Below are 18,044 nucleotides of genomic sequence, written 5' to 3'. Positions count from 1 at the left end.
ACTATTTACATATCTCAAGATGAGCTACTTTGAAAAACAGTATTGCTGTTCACAAAGAAAATGGGAGTTGTTGAGATTTGTTTTCTTCTATTGGTTCAGCAGATTAATCTTCTCTTTTCAGCACACAGATTAGTCTTCTCTTTTCAGCACACAGATTAGTCTTCCCCTTTCAGGTCCTCTCTTTCCAGCACACAGATTAGTCTTCTCTTTCCAGCACACAGATTAGTCTTCTCTTTCCAGCACACAGATTAGCCTTCTCTTTTCAGTAGACAGATTAGTCTTCTCATTTCAGCAGACAGATTAGTCTTTGTCTTTCAGCAGACAGATTAGTATTTTCCTTCCAGCAGACAGATTAGTCTTCTCTTTTCAGCAGACAGATTAGTCTTCTCTTTTCAGCAGACAGATTCGTCTTCTCTTTTCAGCAGACAGATTAGTCTTCTCTGTTCAGCAGACAGATTAGTCTTCTCCTTCCAGCAGACAGATTCGTCTTCTCTTTTCAGCAGACAGATTCGTCTTCTCTTTTCAGCAGACAGATTAGTCTTCTCTTTTCAGCAGACAGGTTAGTCTTCTCTTTTCAGCAGACAGGTTAGTCTTCTCTTTTCAGCAGACAGATTCGTCTTCTCTTTTCAGCAGACAGATTAGTCTTCTCTTTTCAGCAGACAGGTTAGTCTTCTCTTTTCAGCAGACAGGTTAGTCTTCTCTTTTCAGCAGACAGGTTAGTCTTCTCTTTTCAGCAGACAGATTCGTCTTCTCTTTTCAGCAGACAGATTAGTCTTCTCTTTTCAGCAGACAGGTTAGTCTTCTCTTTTCAGCAGACAGATTAGTCTTCTCTTTTCAGCAGACAGATTAGTCTTCTCTTTTCAGCAGACAGATTAGTCTTCTCTTTTCAGCAGACAGATTCGTCTTCTCTTTTCAGCAGACAGATTAGTCTTCTCTTTTCAGCAGACAGGTTAGTCTTCTCTTTTCAGCAGACAGGTTAGTCTTCTCTTTTCAGCAGACAGATTCGTCTTCTCTTTTCAGCAGACAGATTAGTCTTCTCTTTTCAGCAGACAGGTTAGTCTTCTCTTTTCAGCAGACAGATTAGTCTTCTCTTTTCAGCAGACAGATTAGTCTTCTCTTTTCAGCAGACAGATTAGTCTTCTCTTTTCAGCAGACAGATTAGTCTTCTCTTTTCAGCAGACAGATTCGTCTTCTCTTTTCAGCAGTAGGCATTTGCTTTCCAAACGGTACGTTTTTCCAGCGATTGTATTTTGAAATTTGAAAAAGGCAAACAGACAGATGTAACCAACCTATAGAAATATGATCCATAGATGGCAGTTCCCATTCAAATCATGACTGGCAGACATTGCTAGTGTAAATCAAATTGCCAGGGTAAATTGTTTGAAAGCCATTCTATGGATTATATGTCTATGGGCACGACACAACAAGCTGAATACTTGGCTCGGATGCTGGCCAAGTTGTGGCCTTCCCAACTATAGGCAACTGCCAAAATAAAGGAAAAACTTGAGTAAATGAGGGATACAAATTATATGTTATGGGGTGGGTGCATTTTCCTGAAATGGTTTAGGTCATCTTGTAGAATCTATGCCAAGACGCATCGAAGCTGTTCTGGCAGCTTGTGGTGGCCAAACATCCTGTCTTTTATTTTATTTTGGCAGTTACCTGTATTTGCTTGTGATGAAATTGAATTCACACTTATGTTTTTTGTAAAATATTGATCTATTGGCCAAATGATTGAAAAATAAAATCTATACTGTGTTTCCTTTATCTGTGTTTGTGTTTTTATTTGCTGCCTCTAGGTCCTCGCCCCGCTAAGCCCCCGATTCACCCGGCTCTGCCTCAAATCAGATCAAAGATAGGCAAACACTCACAGACACACCATTTGTCAAGTGGAACATCATGTCGGTTTTCACCTGTCATTGTCTTTCATCAAATCTAGGATAACAGTAAGGACTGATTTGGCCATAAAATCAGAGGGAACTGTGCATTTTGTCTCTGATTCTTTTGTGCACCATGGTTAAACTGTATTTTATTTGGTCATCCAATTGGAGCATGAGTTTTGTCTTGTGGATGTGCCCCACAGCAAAACCCTTTCTGCCAGGCACCACAGGCTGAAATTACATTTTTGCATCTACCTATCAATTTTCAGATTTGTTGGTATTTTGGTCCATTAATATGAGTATTTTCAAAAAGCAAACATAAAAATGTAAGAGTCTTGATGAAAATGTATATTTTCTTTAGTATATCACACAACTGTCATAAAAATGTCATGAATTTTAGCTACTTTAAAATTGACATAAATCCATAATTTCAAAACTCATTACATTGAATTACACATCATTTAAAAGCACATTTCATAGAGAATGTAACAAACTGGACTACATGTCACTTTGAAGACATTGTGATTGGATCTAAACAGGTGTTTGGTGTTTGGGTGTCTAAATTCCGTGTTAAACTTGTCTTTAACTGCCATTTCCCGAAAATCAATCTTCCCACATGCCAAATCATTTTCCTCAACTTCAGAAGCATCTATATTCACCAAATGTTGCGTGGTTATCCTTAGATATATTCTCCAGACTTCCCCAGAGTGAATTGTTGATATGTTGTAAATGTTTTATTCTGGATAGCATTTACTTTAGAAAAATGTGTCAAAAATGTCTTTAGTATTTTACAGATGGAAAGTTTTAAAAAGTATTTATCCACAATCTGCTCGGAGTATCCAGTCCTGTAATGTCTTAACAAAATGAAAGAACAATATTTAGACTGACTTAATTCAGTGCCCCGAAAAATGGATTTGCCAGATATGGACATATGCACATATTTAATGACATATCACCTCATTTAAATATTTTAATCCAATACTTTAGAAAAATGTTAATACAAATAAATATTATATTTGTATCTACATTCAACTGGTAAAAGTTGTAATATAATTGAGAGGGAAAAAAATCCCCTATTAGGGCGTGGTGACTGGTTTTAACTCAACCTTATTTGAGCTATTTCTCAGACGGGTCATTAGGGTTTGAATAGCTGCAAGAACATGCCAATCTGTTCCTTATATCCATTAGGTAGTAATGGTTCCAATAACGTGTTAGTGTAGAGAGAGAGGGAGACTAGAAGATTTAGCAAGAGAAAGTGATTGTGAGATAGAGATGAGATTGAAAGGGAGAGAGAGATCGAAAGAGAGAGAGTGAGAGAGAGAGAGAGAGAGAGAGAGAGAGTAAAGGAGTAAAGGAGAGAGAGTAAAGGAGAGGAGGACAGAGTAAAGGAGAGAGAGGGGGAGTAGGACAGAGTAAAGGAGAGGAGGACAGAGTAAAGGAGAGAGAGGGGGAGTAGGACAGAGTAAAGGAGAGGAGGGGGAGTAGGACAGATGGAGGATACAGTCGCTATCTACCTGATGACGAGGTTCATCAACAAGGTGCTGCAAGGTGAGGAGGGAGGAGTGGGTAGAGGAGGGGGCAGGGTTAGGGAAAACAGAGGTCAACAAGAGAGTATATTTGACAGACTGACCCCTTTAATATATTTAACCTCTGCACTGTTGTGCTATTACACACCTTGTAAGAAATAAACACAAACATTTATATTCTTGTTCTCCTTAATTAAAGGTCAATTTCCACCCCTTCTCCCCTCAATTCTTGGACCCCCATCTGTACAGCTGGAACCTGACAGGGGACAGGGCACTGCATCCTGTCCAGGGGGTCAAGTTCCACACCAGGATGACTACCTGGCCATCCGAGGTCACCTGGGCCTCTTTGAGTCCACAGGGGCATCTCACTACCGCTTCGCTCTAAACTGGTCCCTGATCCTGCCCCGTGGAGATCTGTTTCATGTGCACACAGAGGCCCTGAGGGTAGACGCACACTGTATAGTGCGTATTCAATGTTTAATACACATGCAAACATACACTAGAATGCACGCCTGCATGGATACACAATGCATTTTAAATCACTTCAAACTCTTTTTACAGATTCTATCGCTGTCTCCTGACTGAGCTCTGCAAGCAGGGCCTGGAGGCCATGGTCATCCTCTACTACCCCACGAACAGAGCCCCTCTGCTGGGCTTGCCTGGCCCGGTGCATGGCTCCAGAGGCTGGCTGAACCGGAGCACGGTGGAGGCCTTCCAGAGCTACGCAGCCCTCTGCTACCGGGCTGGGCCCTGGGTGAGTTATTGGATCCCCATCAATGAGCCCAACAGACTGATGGAGTGGAGAGGAGCAGCATCTGGCAGCCCATAGCCTCCTGCTGGCCCACACTAAGGCCTGGAGGCTCTATGAGAGGGAGCATCTCAGCCAACAGAGGGGACGTGTCCCTGGCCCTGCACGCAGACTGGGTAGAACACGCCAACCCCTTCCTGGAGTCACATGCAACCACCGCTCAGAGATTCCTGTGTTTTTTAAACCTTTATTTAACCAGGCAAGTCAGTTAAGAACAGCTTCTCATTTTCAATTAAAATACAGTAAACTCACAGACTTTACTGTATGAGGTACCTTTGAGATCCTAAAGTGAATCCCCAGTGAGAACTGTCCCGTTGTACTGAGACAAACATTCTGTGCAGTACTGTAGCCACAATAAAGCCTCAGTTGGTTTATGGCCCCCTACACATGCTACAGCTTGTTGTTATTGGTATTGCTTAAAGTGGCTTTTCTGTATGTAGAAATAGTGATTCTGACCTCCCACTTCTCCCTGTCTTCTCTCCACTGCAGCTCGTCAGTTAGATGGAGTCAACCTAAAGGGCTTCTACATCTGGAAACTGCAGGATCGACACGTCCGTCAGTTCGGCCTCTTCACCTCTTTCCAGTCCCAACCCAAAACCTCCATCGCAGCCTACCGAGGGATCATTGACTGCAGTGGTTTCCCTGGCAACAACGTCACATCTTCCTGTAGGGTCAGCAACCGCCGGACAGTGTGTTCCATCTGCGCTCGCATCTCAGAGAACAAACCCCTGCTGTTCTTCACTGCATGTCTCCTCATCACGCTAGCTGTGCTAGTGGTAGTCATCATCGTCATCGTCAGGAGGAAGAGGACTAGGAGTAGGGGGTCCGGTGTGTCCTGTCCCATTGGGGATGAAGTGTCAGCTGTGGGAGAGAGTGGCCCTGCAGCGTGTGACAGAAAGGATCCGAGTGGTCAGCTGCTAGGCGTTTGGTCCTGTCGTAATGGTTCTTGGGGACAGGTCTAGGATCCGCTTACCCTCCTGAAATCCAAACCTTGAACTGAGAGGAAAAACACAAAACTGACTGTAGAGCAGTGTCTAGGGGGAAACTTAATCCTAATCCACAAACCCACTGGGATTGTGCTCAACACAGTGGGATCAGCAAGGGCCAAGGGGGTCATCTTTACCAATACTAAGTGACTAATAGTCTCTGTCTGAGCCTTAGAGATCCCACATATTGAAAAACAATGTATCTCCAATGAATACAATTGACAGTTTGTAGCCTATTAACTATCAGAAACATTTGCATTTGTATTTATTATGAATCCTCATGCTGCCAAGGCAGCAGCTACTCTTCCTGGGGTCCAGCTAAATTAAGGCAGTTTATACAATTTTAAAAACATTACAATACATTCACAGATTTCACAACACACTGTGTGCCCTCAGGCCTCTACCCCACCACTACCACATATTTACAGTACAAAATCTATTTGTGTGTAGTGTGTGTATGCATGTGTCTGTGCCTATGTTTGTGTTGCCTCACAGTCCCAGCTGTTCCATAATGTGTATTTTATATATTTTTAAATCAAATTTTACTGCTTGCATCAGTTACTTGATGTGGAATAGAGTTCCATGTAGTCATGGCTCTATGTAGTACTGTACGCCTCCCATAGTCTGTTCTGGACTTGGGGACTGTGAAGAGATTTCGTCTTGTGGGGTATGCATAGGTGTTCGAGCTGTGCTGCAGTAGTTCAAACAGACAACTCGGTGCTTTAAACATGTCAATACCTCTCATAAATACAAGTAGTGATGTAGTCAATCTATCGACCACTTTGAGCAAGGAGAGATTGACATGCATATTATTAATATTAGCTCTCTGTGTACATCCAAGGCCCAGCCGTGCTGCCCTGTTCTGAGCCAATTGCAATTTTCCTAAGTCCCTTTTTGTGGCACATGACCACACGACTGAACAGTAGTCCAGGTGCGACAAAACTAGGGCCTGTAGGACCTGCCTTGTTGATAGTGTTGTTAAGAAGGTAGAAACTAGGGCCTGTAGGACCTGCCTTGTTGATAGTGATGTTAAGAAGGTAGAAACTAGGGCCTGTAGGACCTGCCTTGTTGATAGTGTTGTTAAGAAGGTAGAAACTAGGGCCTGTAGGACCTGCCTTGTTGATAGTGTTGTTAAGAAGGTAGAAACTAGGACCTGCCTTGTTGATAGTGTTGTTAAGAAGGTAGAAACTAGGGCCTGTAGGACCTGCCTTGTTGATAGTGTTGTTAAGAAGGTAGAAACTAGGGCCTGTAGGACCTGCCTTGTTGATAGTGTTGTTAAGAAGGTAGAAACTAGGACCTGCCTTGTTGATAGTGTTGTTAAGAAGGTAGAAACTAGGACCTGCCTTGTTGATAGTGTTGTTAAGAAGGTAGAAACTAGGACCTGCCTTGTTGATAGTGTTGTTAAGAAGGTAGAAACTTACTATTATTCGACCATGCTGGTCATTTATGAACATTTGAACATCTTGGCCATGTTCTGTTATAATCTTCACCCGGCACAGCCAGAAGAGGATTGGCCACCCCACATATGCTCTCTCTAATTCTCTCTTTCTTTCTCTCTCTCGGAGGACCTGAGCCCTAGGACCGTGCCCCAGGACTACCTGACATGATGACTCCTTGCTGTCCCCAGTCTACCTGACTGTGCTGCTGCTCCAGTTTAAACTGTTCTGCCTTATTATTATTCGACCATGCTGGTCATTTATGAACATTTGAACATCTTGGCCATGTTCTGTTATAATCTCCACCCGGCACAGCCAGAAGAGGACTGGCCACCCCACATAGCCTGGTTCCTCTCTAGGTTTCTTCCTAGGTTTTGGCCTTTCTAGGGAGTTTTTCCTAGCCACTGTGCTTCTACACCTGCATTGCTTGCTGTTTGGGGTTTTAGGCTGGGTTTCTGTACAGCACTGTGAGATATTAGCTGATGTACGAAGGGCTATATAAATACATTTGATTTGATTTGATTTAGAAACTAGGACCTGCCTTGTTGATAGTGTTGTTAAGAAGGTAGAGCAGCGCTTTATTATTATTATGGACTTTTTTATTCTCCCCATCTTAGCCACTGTTGTATCAATATATTTTGACCATGACAGTTTACAATCCAGGGTTACTCCATGCAGTTTGGTCACCTGATTTGTCCCAAATATAATGATTTTAGTTTTAGAAATATTTATGACTAACTTATTCCTTGCCACCCACTCTGAAACTAACTGCACCTCTTTGTTAAGCAGTAATTTCGGTCGCTGTAGTAGCTGACATGTATAGTGTTCAGTCATCCGCATACATAGACACTCTGGCTTTACTCAAAGCCAGTGGCAGGTCATTAGTAAAGATTGAAAAAAGTAAGGGGCCTAGACTGATCGTGTATCGTGTAGGCCAACAATAGACTGCCCTGTATGACTTGTTAGTGTGTATCACTCGGTGTCCTGATCTCATGTCTTGTATACTTGTAATCATAGGGAGTTCACAGGGCGTCTGGACTGATGGCAGAAGTATTTTTCTCTCTTGGCTCCAGAGCCATGTTTTCTATGGATGGCCAACTCAAGCACTTGTTTAGTTCGACTAATTTATTGCGCAATTTTATTGAGGGGGTAAAGATGATGTGTAATGTCATTGTAAAAACATAATATGTTATTCTGTAAATTAAACCATAATAATTAGCTATATATGAAATTCAATAAAATACAACTGTATGTTGCAGCTTTCCCTTTTTCAAATTGATGTTATCTGTTGTAGAAGCTTTGATTGTGCCAGAAATGTTGCTGTTCTATGCGCGCACTGATTCTTTGAGACACTGCTGCCCCCTAGTGGGGGTCTTATGTCCCAACGCTAGTTCAAGGCCATTGGCGAGAATACAGAGAGAAAGAGCTGACCATGATACAAAGGCTGAGAAAGGTAGAACATAGTCAGAGACAGAGTACAGGATGAATTAATACCATAGTCTACCACAGAGTCTGATTTTAGTATGTAAATGAACTGACATACGTAGATAGTTAAGTCATCTTGAGCTGTCATTTGTAGCGATATGGCATCTCCACATGAAGCAGTTTTTCTAGTTTGTGACAGTCAAAGATCACTAATACAAATGAGGAAAGGCTTTGTTTGTTCTGATAGATTGATAGAATCATTTTGGACGTTGTTCTCGTCCTATGCTTATCGCTTCCTCATCAGCATTCTAGATCCAGCAAGGGCGTATGAAGTAGTGAACCATATATACGTATACACTGCTAAATTGAGAGTTGTCCCAGATACATATTTTTCTATAGGCAGATTCTGAATGTTGCTCCATTGTTGCATCATTGAGGTCCAGATAGGTAACAATAAATATAATATTAAATGTACAGTGTAATTATTTATATATTAAATTATACTTTGGACAATATAATCAAGCATATATAAGCAATTCTAGGCCTGTTTTTCATCGTCCACTCACAATAAATATGTGTACCAGTTATTGCAGACAAGCGTCTCTGGAATGTAATGACAAGGAGGGAACGTAGCGTCCAGCAAAGCAATGCTGTCGAAATCACATGATCTGCTTTTCAGCTTGCATGCAGTTGGTATTAAAATGTTTCCAGCATCACAAACTGTCAACTGCGTACATTGTGACAATTCTTCCAGAAAATACACATATCCCTCGGCTCTTTAGTAACTAGCTAGCGATATATTTTATGACATCGTGGCTCAGTCACGTTTGCGCAGAACTTGGCATTTAGTGGTAACTAGCTGTACCCTTGCAACTGTTATTGTTGCTTGGATCCAAAAGTGACAGGCAGAAAGAACGAAAGTGCGAGGGGGACTGCGAATTAGCTGGGTTAGCTAGCTACTAGTAGGGCTGAAGCCAAGCGAGGCCTGACTGAGCGAGAGGATCGTGTTCCCTTCCGACAGAAACACGGCGAAATCATGGCCAACATCGCGGTTCAAAGGATAAAACGGGAATTTAAAGAGGTTCTCAAAAGCGAGGAGGTGGGCTTATTTTTTTCAATCGACCGTGAACGATACGCTAAATATCTAGCTAGCTAGCAAGCCAACTGAGTTGGTGTCTAACACGATTGCCTGTTGTTGAAAATGAGTGTTTTATTATATGCTAGCTAGCTACTGAGGTTACTTAGCCAGATGTTAACAAAGGTGAAGGACAAGGCGCTAACTACCCTGTTTGCAAACGGAGGCCAAGGAAGGAACGCGTGACTGGATTGTTCGCAACGTTGGTGAACGTTATGCTGCTAACTTAACTAGCCTACAGGAAATTCCCTGCCTTGATGCTAACGCTAGCGTTTCCAGCGAAGGTAGCTAGCTAAGCATTGAAAAAAGTCACGCTGGTTTAATATGAGGCTTAATTAACCTTTCTAACGTCAGACGATGGGTGGTAGCTAACTAGTCAACTAAGAAGTATGATATTTGCCACCCACAGTTAACGCTGTGTTTTTACTACCAGGGTGTCAACTTCTGCCGCATTGGCAGATTTGGGTTCGAAAGCTAGCGTGACATTTTCTACCTTCTTGTCCTGTTGCAGGTGATTATGACATGCTTCATGCCATGCATTGAACGTTAAAGGTATTGAGCAACATAAGTGTCATGTCATGGTAGTATTTTAATTGTGAATGGAGTTAACGTTAGCCAACTAGTTTTGCATATCCCGTAAGAATCTGTAGCACAACTTGGACCTGACAAAGTTCTCATACTGTTGCTTCTTATCAAATGATATCATATTCAAGTGGAAGGAGACAGGTCATGTGAACGTATTAGCTGTCACCGATCGTTCTGTGAGTATGTCTGTTGAGAGGAAGTTGGGTAGAGATGAGGTACCCTCTTATGGCTACCCCTCCTTTCCTTACACCCCACCACATACTCTGTGACAGAACCAACTGATGACCTCTGCTTCTCTCCTTCTCTGACAGACGAGTAGAAACCAGATAAAGGTGGACCTAGTGGATGAGAACTTCACAGAGCTGAAGGGGAGATTGCAGGGCCACCTGACACGCCGTATGAAGGTGAGAGGCCGGGGTTTACTGACTTGGGACTGTGGACACACCTAACTGGTTTACCTGGGACACGCCTACCTGTGTTTAGTTGAGGGCTGAGGCAGACTTACTTAGCTTACCTGAGTCAAACTCGTCTGTCTACTGCGCCACAATAGGATTCAAAGCATTTTTCCATCAAGGGGGCTAGGCTTGTGTCATGCAAAAGGTTACAGAAGGTTTGAGCAGTCGCTTGATCCCATATTCTAGTCAGTACTTGTGCATATGTTGGCATTCTTGCTGTCATAACTATTTGCTTTCTGTATTTTTCAGGTGGCAGATATCAACTAGAAATTAAAATTCCAGAAACATATCCCTTCAATCCACCAAAGGTATGTATACAAAATAACGTTCTAATGTTTATTGTTCAGTTGTGAATTTTGTCAACATTGACCTGTGCCAGGGTGAAGTCCTTTGCTAATTCACTTGCTTGTTTATGTGCTTCCCAGGTGCGATTTATCACAAAGATCTGGCATCCCAACATCAGCTCAGTCACAGGTGCAATATGTCTAGACATCCTCAAAGACCAGTGGTAAGTCACTCTGTTCCAATACTCTTCAAAAACAATAATAATAATAATTGTTATGTCTTCGTTACGGATGATCCCAGTTCTTAGTACTCTAATACCATCTCCTCCGTGTGTCTGACAGGGCGGCAGCTATGACGCTGAGGACAGTGCTGTTGTCACTACAGGCCTTACTGGCAGCTGCAGAGCCAGATGACCCACAGGACGCTGTGGTGGCCAATCAGGTGAGAGGAACACTAGGTGTCTGTGTGAGAGAGGGAGAGTATGCATAATAAGTATGCCTCTAATTTGTTTGTAGATTTTGCCATTTGTTCGTTGGGTAAATGTGATTTACTAAATGGTCACCTAGTGAGGTTTCTATGCTGCTGCATGCTCGGTATTGTGATCTTTATTTCTTTCTCTCCCCCCCCAGTATAAGCAGAACCCAGAGATGTTCAAACAGACGGCCAGACTCTGGTCTCATGTGTATGCTGGCGCCCCCTCCTCCAGCCCAGAGTACACACGCAAAATAGACAAACTCTGTGCCATGGGCTTTGACAAAGTGAGTGACCAACCCCTTATTACTGTCTCATACCTTCATAAGTCATTTATGCTTTATTATGGTATTACAAGACCACTGTTGATAGGTGATGTTATTTGATCCCATTTTAATATGGTTCACCAATGGATCTCAGTTTTGTGTTTTGAATACTGTAGCACAGTTCTGACAGTGTTCTAAACTTCTTACACTCCTGTTTGTCCCGTCTCCACAGAATGCAGTAATAGTGGCGTTGTCGTCGAAATCCTGGGATGTGGAGACAGCAACAGAGCTACTGCTCAGTAACTGAGTCTCAATGCCCCCATCTGACCCCTCTCCTTCAGTCTCCCTCCATCTGAAGCCCTTTTCTCTGCTGTCCCTCTGACCCCTCACCCCTCTTATCTACCTGTTGGATACCCCCTTTCAACCTCCTGGCATTTCTCCCATTGTCAACATCTCTGTACCACTCTCCTCCATCTTCCCTGCCATCTTCATGTTGGCACTGTTCCCTGCCATCATTTCACATACCTCAATCAAATGACTCCTTCCCTTAGGCCATGTGCCATTCCTCTCCCTCTCTACTCATGCTATTCATGTCCATTACCATCCCAACTCCTTCAGTCGCTGGCTTTGTCTCAACATTCTCCTCCGGCGTCCTATGACGTATACAGTCCTTTTACATCAGTTATGACCTTGAAGAAAGTAAGGAAGTGTTGTAAGATTGTTTGAACAGCGAAATCTCCACCATTTTGGCACTTACCACATCACTGATGTTTCCTAGCACTTGCAGTATCCACATGATGTGTCAACTGGCTTAGTCTTACCATCCTAAACTCTCCATCCCATCAGCAGGGAGCCCCACCCCTCTCAACCCTGTCATGACTATCATCATCACTCTTTCTTCTTCCCCCTTTTTTTTTAGCTGGTTCTGGCCTCCTACAGGAAGACGATTAGATTCCCGTTTTTAAAAAAGAGAAAGAAAACAAAAAACAGAAACGCTCAGCGCACTGTTTACTGATAACGCTACTCAAGCAAATTTAAGACTGGGAGTTAAAAAAAAGAAAGTGTTTTGAAAGATATCGCATCCACTGAACAACGCCAACAGAGGTTTAAAAAGAAGAAGAAAAACTGTCAAAAGAATTCATCTGTAAATAAAGCTATTAAAGTCTGTGTAAATTAATCCAAAATGTGTGGTGATGTTTTATTTGCTCTTTAGAAATTCATTATATTGCCAAATTACTTTGAGTATTGTGTGTTTGCATTTGTGTGTGCGATTAGTAGTCTTCCCTCCCTGTATGTGTACAAAAATCTAGGGTGAGAAGCTAAATTTATAATGCTGGAAGAAACAAAGTCCAGTGGGAATTATATACTTGAGGAAAGTAGAACAAACATATGCAATACAATATAGAATTGTGTGTGTGTAAGCAGGCTGCATACATATGCATGTTTATTTAAATACTTGAATTTGTATGCACTGCACTATCAGTAGCATGAAAGGACTTACTAAATGGGTTGATTCTGTCTAGACATGATTAAAACCCCACATGCTAGTGGATCGGAGCATGAACTAGATTAACACATTGTACAATGGGCTATCAGTTCTTGTTTGAGAAAAGCCACAGAGCATATTGTTTGTGTAGTGAGGCGAGAGTTATTAGGCTGAACACAACCAGATGGCAGGGTAGGTAGCGTGTTGTGTCTGAGCCAGCCTTGCCAACAAGTCCATCTTTTAACACAGGAGTGAACCTGGCAGTGCTCTCCGATACCCATATTGCAGCATGCCTGCACTGGGAAGAATGCCCTTACACACAAGCTTGTATCAGTCTGTGTGTAAATAGGCCTACTGTGTCTGGGGGCTGGAGTGAGGCCTTAGTTTCCCTATTGCGACCCATGCAGACTCCCCTGCTGCACAGCGACACCTGCTATCGAGATACAGACAAAGCCAACCTCAGGTTTCCCAAGTCACAAAAGCTTGTTTTGTATCTCTCTTTGTTACCTTGATGAATATCTCTCCCCTGACACACCACCAAAGTCTTCTGCCAGAGCTGAGAAAAGCTCTGGGATTTAGTGTAGGTGATACTTAGTGATGTGAGATGTGATCTGAGTAAGTGTCAGGGTGGCAACCGCTTAGGTCCCAGCTTTAGGTTTTGTGAAGAAGACAACCCTATGTTTTGGACTTGAATACCCTCATAGGAACACATCTACTGGTTATACCACCCAGATATAATCCTGCACCATCTATTCCCTCAATGCCCCATTACCCAGGTCTCCCAAGGGCCCTCCAAGGCAACCAAAACCCACATCCAGTCTTTGTATTTGATTGGAAATTGTAGGCCTAACCATTTGATTACCCTGGTATCCATGATGATAAAATCACACAAACCATTCCTATGCCCTATCCAAACCTGATATCCAAGCCCATTGATCAACAAATTGGTAGGCCTAAGCCTATTACATTTAACCTTCAGCTTCAACCAGTGTCTGCCTCGCGAGCACACCTGCCAATCGTTTGATTTACAGCTGAATACATCCTGTGTGTTGTGCCTATGGTCCGGGGGCATCTGGTTTGATTTGATTTGATCTGGTTTCCCCCGTCTCTGCCTTCTACGTGATAGCCGGGGTCCTATTCCGTATCTGAGCGGGCATGCAACCTCTGCTGCCCTAAAGCGCGAGGAGGGCTGTTATAAGCAATGGAGTTCAATTGGGGTTGAATTGACGCCATGCAAACCTGGATGGATTTAAACAAAGGAGCGGGTGTGTGTTGATCCAACTTCCTCCTGGTTCCTTCTGGACATTCATCCTAAACGCGGAAGATGTTTCCAATTGTGTGCTTTGCGATGTTTTTGCTCGATGGTAAGTCAGTGACATTAGCTGTACTTAGGACGTGTTTGGGAAATCCTACAATGGAGTTAAGCCCATGAAAATGGAAACGTATGTCTGGCTTATTTTAAATGATATTAACAGTCTTATTTCTGACCTAGATTGACATTGTTGCTTTTATATTTAAAACGTCCCAGTGAGCTCATTTTACGCATTGGATTACGCGGGATGCGCCTTGCACTTGCGACCAAGGCGTCACATCTTTCCACACCCCAGACAACTCTCGAGACAGGACCCTTCCCCAATGTGGGCTATTCGGTCCATTGAGTGGGTAACAACGGAGGGAGGCTTGAACCAGCATTCCATGGGGCTAATACCATACCACCCGTGCCATAAATTATTAGACCCCTTGGCAGAGGAAGTAGCCTACAGTCGTGGGCAAAAGTTTTGAGAATGACACAAATATTAATTTTCACAAAGTCTGCTGCCTCAGTTTGTATGACGGCAATTTGCATATACTCCAGAATGTTATGAAGAGTGATCAGATGAATTGCAATTAATTGCAAAGTCCCTCTTTGCCATGCAAATGAACTGAATCCCCCCAAAACATTTCCACTGCATTTCAGCCCTGCCACAAAAGGATCAGTTGACATCATGTCAGTAATTCTCTCTTTAACACAGGTGTGAGTGTTGACGAGGACAAGGCTGGAGATCACTCTGTCATGCTGATTGAGGTCGAATAATAGACTGGAAGCTTCAAAAGGAGGGTGGTACTTGGAATCATTGTTCTTCCTCTGTCATCCATGGTTACACATGCCGTCATCATTGCTTTGCACAAAAAGGACTTCACAGGCAAGGATATTGCTGCCAGTAAGATTGCACCTAAATCAACCATTTATCGGATCATCAAGAACTTCAAGGAGAGAGGTTCAATTGTTGTGAAGAAGGCTTCAGGGCGCCCAAGAATGTCCAGCAAGCGCCAAGACCGTCTCCTAAAGTTGATTCAGCTGCGGGATCGGGGCACCACCAGTACAGAGCTTGCTCAGGAATGGCAGCAGGCAGGTGTGAGTGCATCTGCACGCACAGTGAGGTGAAGACTTTTGGAGGATGGCCTGGTGTCAAGAAGGGCAGCAAAGAAGCCACTTCTCCCCAGGAAAAACATCAGGGACAGACTAATATTCTGCAAAAGGTACATGGATAGGACTGCTGAGGACTGGGGTAAGGTCATTTTCTCTGATGAATCCCCATTCCGATTGTTTGGGGCATCTGGAAAAAAGCTTGTCCGGAGAAGACAAGGTGAGCACTACCATCGGTCCTGTGTCATGCCAACAGTAAAGCATCCTGAGACCATTCATGTGTGGTGTTGCTTCTCAGCCAAGGGAGTGTCCTCACTCACAATTTTGCCTAACAATACAGCCATGAATAAAGAATGGTACCAACACATCCTCCGAGAGCAACTTCTTCCAACCATCCAGGAACAGTTTGGTGATGAACAATGCCTTTTCCAGCATGAAGGAGCACCTTGTCATAAGGCAAAGCGATAGCTAAGTGAATCAGAGAACAAAACATTGATCTTTTGGGTCCATGGCCAGGAAACTCCCCAGACCTTAATCCCGTTGAGAACTCTTGTGGTCAATCCTCAAGAGGCAGGTGGACAAACAAAAACCCACAAATTCTGACAAACTTCAAGCATTGATTATGCAAGAATGGGCTGCCATCAGTCAGGACGTGGCCCAGAAGTTAATTGACAGCATGCCAGGGCGGATTGCAGAGGTCTTGAAAAAGAAGGGTCAACACTGCAAATATTGACTCTTTGCATCAACTTCATGTACAGTGCCTTGCGAAAGTATTCGGCCCCCTTGAACTTTGCGACCTTTTGCCACATTTCAGGCTTCAAACATAAAGATATAAAGCTGTATTTTTTTGTGAAGAATCAACAACAAGTGGGACACAATCATGAAGTGGAACGACATTTATTGGATATTTCAAACTTTTTTAACAAATCAAAAACTGAAAAATTGGGCGTGCAAAATTATTCAGCCCCTTTACTTTCAGTGCAGCAAACTCTCTCCAGAAGTTCAGTGAGGATCTCTGAATGATCCAATGTTGACCTAAATGACTAATGATGATAAATACAATCCACCTGTGTGTAATCAAGTCTCCGTATAAATGCACCTGCACTGTGATAGTCTCAGAGGTCCGTTAAAAGCGCAGAGAGCATCATGAAGAACAAGGAACACACCAGGCAGGTCCGAGATACTGTTGTGAAGAAGTTTAAAGCCGGATTTGGATACAAAAAGATTTCCCAAGCTTTAAACATCCCAAGGAGCACTGTACAAGCGATAATATTGAAATGGAAGGAGTGTCAGACCACTGCAAATCTACCAAGACCTGGCCATCCCTCTAAACTTTCAGCTCATACAAGGAGAAGACTGATCAGAGATGCAGCCAAGAGGCCCATGATCACTCTGGATGAACTGCAGAGATCTACAGCTGAGGTGGGAGACTCTGTCCATAGGACAACAATCAGTCGTATATTGCACAAATCTGGCCTTTATGGAAGAGTGGCAAGAAGAAAGCCATTTCTTAAAGATATCCATAAAAAGTGTCGTTTAAAGTTTGCCACAAGCCACCTGGGAGACACACCAAACATGTGGAAGAAGGTGCTCTGGTCAGATGAAACCAAAATTGAACTTTTTGGCAACAATGCAAAACGTTATGTTTGGCGTAAAAGCAACACAGGTCATCACCCTGAACACACCATCCCCACTGTCAAACATGGTGGTGGCAGCATCATGGTTTGGGCCTGCTTTTCTTCAGCAGGGACAGGGAAGATGGTTAAAATTGATGGAAAGATGGATGGAGCCAAATACAGGACCATTCTGGAAGAAAACCTGATGGAGTCTGCAAAAGACCTGAGACTGGGACGGAGATTTGTCTTCCAACAAGACAATGATCCAAAACATAAAGCAAAATCTACAATGGAATGGTTCAAAAATAAACATATCCAGGTGTTAGAATGGCCAAGTCAAAGTCCAGACCTGAATCCAATCGAGAATCTGTAGAAAGAACTGAAAACCGCTGTTCACAAATGCTCTCCATCCAACCTCACTGAGCTCGAGCTGTTTTGCAAGGAGGAATGGGAAAAAATGTCAGTCTCTCGATGTGCAAAACTGATAGAGACATGCCCAAGCGACTTACAGCTGTAATCACAGCAAAAGGTGGCGCTACAAAGTATTAACTTAAGGGGGCTGAATAATTTTGCACGCACGATTTTTCATTTTTTGATTTGTTAAAAAAGTTTGAAATATCCAATAAATGTTGTTCCACTTCATGATTGTGTCCCACTTGTTGTTGATTCTTCACAAAAAATACAGTTTTATATCTTTGTTTGAAGCCTGAAATGTGGCAAAAGGTCGCAAAGTTCAAGGGGGCCGAATACTTTCGCAAGGCACTGTAAGTGTCAATAAAGCCTTTAACACTTATGAAATGCTTGTAATTATATTTCAGTATTCCATAGTAATATCTGACAAAAATATCTAAAGACACTGAGGCAGCAAACTTTGTGAAAATGAACTTTGTGAAAATGAATATTTGTGTCATTCTCAACTTTTGGCCACGACTGTACATACATACATACATACATACATACATACATACATACAACAAATTGGCCTACCTTCTGTATTCTTTTACAAATAACACGGACTTCTATTCTCCTATTGTAGTGGCCCACTCGGCTCAGGGCCAGTACGCACAGCAGCTGCTCACTGACCTGGTGGAGAACTACTCGAAAGCCCCGTGGCCAGTTGAGGACACAAACAAAGCCCTGTGGCCAGTTGAGGACACAAACAAAGCCCTGTGGCCAGTTGAGGACACAAACAAAGCCCTGTGGCCAGTTGAGGACACAACCAAAGCCCTGTGGCCAGTTGAGGACACAAACAAAGCCCTGTGGCCAGTTGAGGACAC

At 43.0% G+C, this 18,044-nt stretch overlaps 2 pseudogenes; both read left to right on the top strand.

Moving 5' to 3' along the window:
- Positions 1–3,370: 3,370 nt before the first annotated feature.
- Positions 3,371–5,176, top strand: LOC135571690 (beta-klotho-like; annotated as a pseudogene).
- Positions 5,177–8,730: 3,554 nt separating this feature from the next.
- On the top strand, positions 8,731–12,435 carry LOC115129363 (ubiquitin-conjugating enzyme E2 K-like; annotated as a pseudogene).
- The last annotated feature ends 5,609 nt before the right edge of the window (positions 12,436–18,044 follow it).

Source organism: Oncorhynchus nerka, linkage group LG5 (genome assembly GCF_034236695.1).
Source record: "Oncorhynchus nerka isolate Pitt River linkage group LG5, Oner_Uvic_2.0, whole genome shotgun sequence".
NCBI lineage: Eukaryota > Metazoa > Chordata > Actinopteri > Salmoniformes > Salmonidae > Oncorhynchus > Oncorhynchus nerka.
This window is presented reverse-complemented; position numbering and strand designations above follow the sequence as displayed.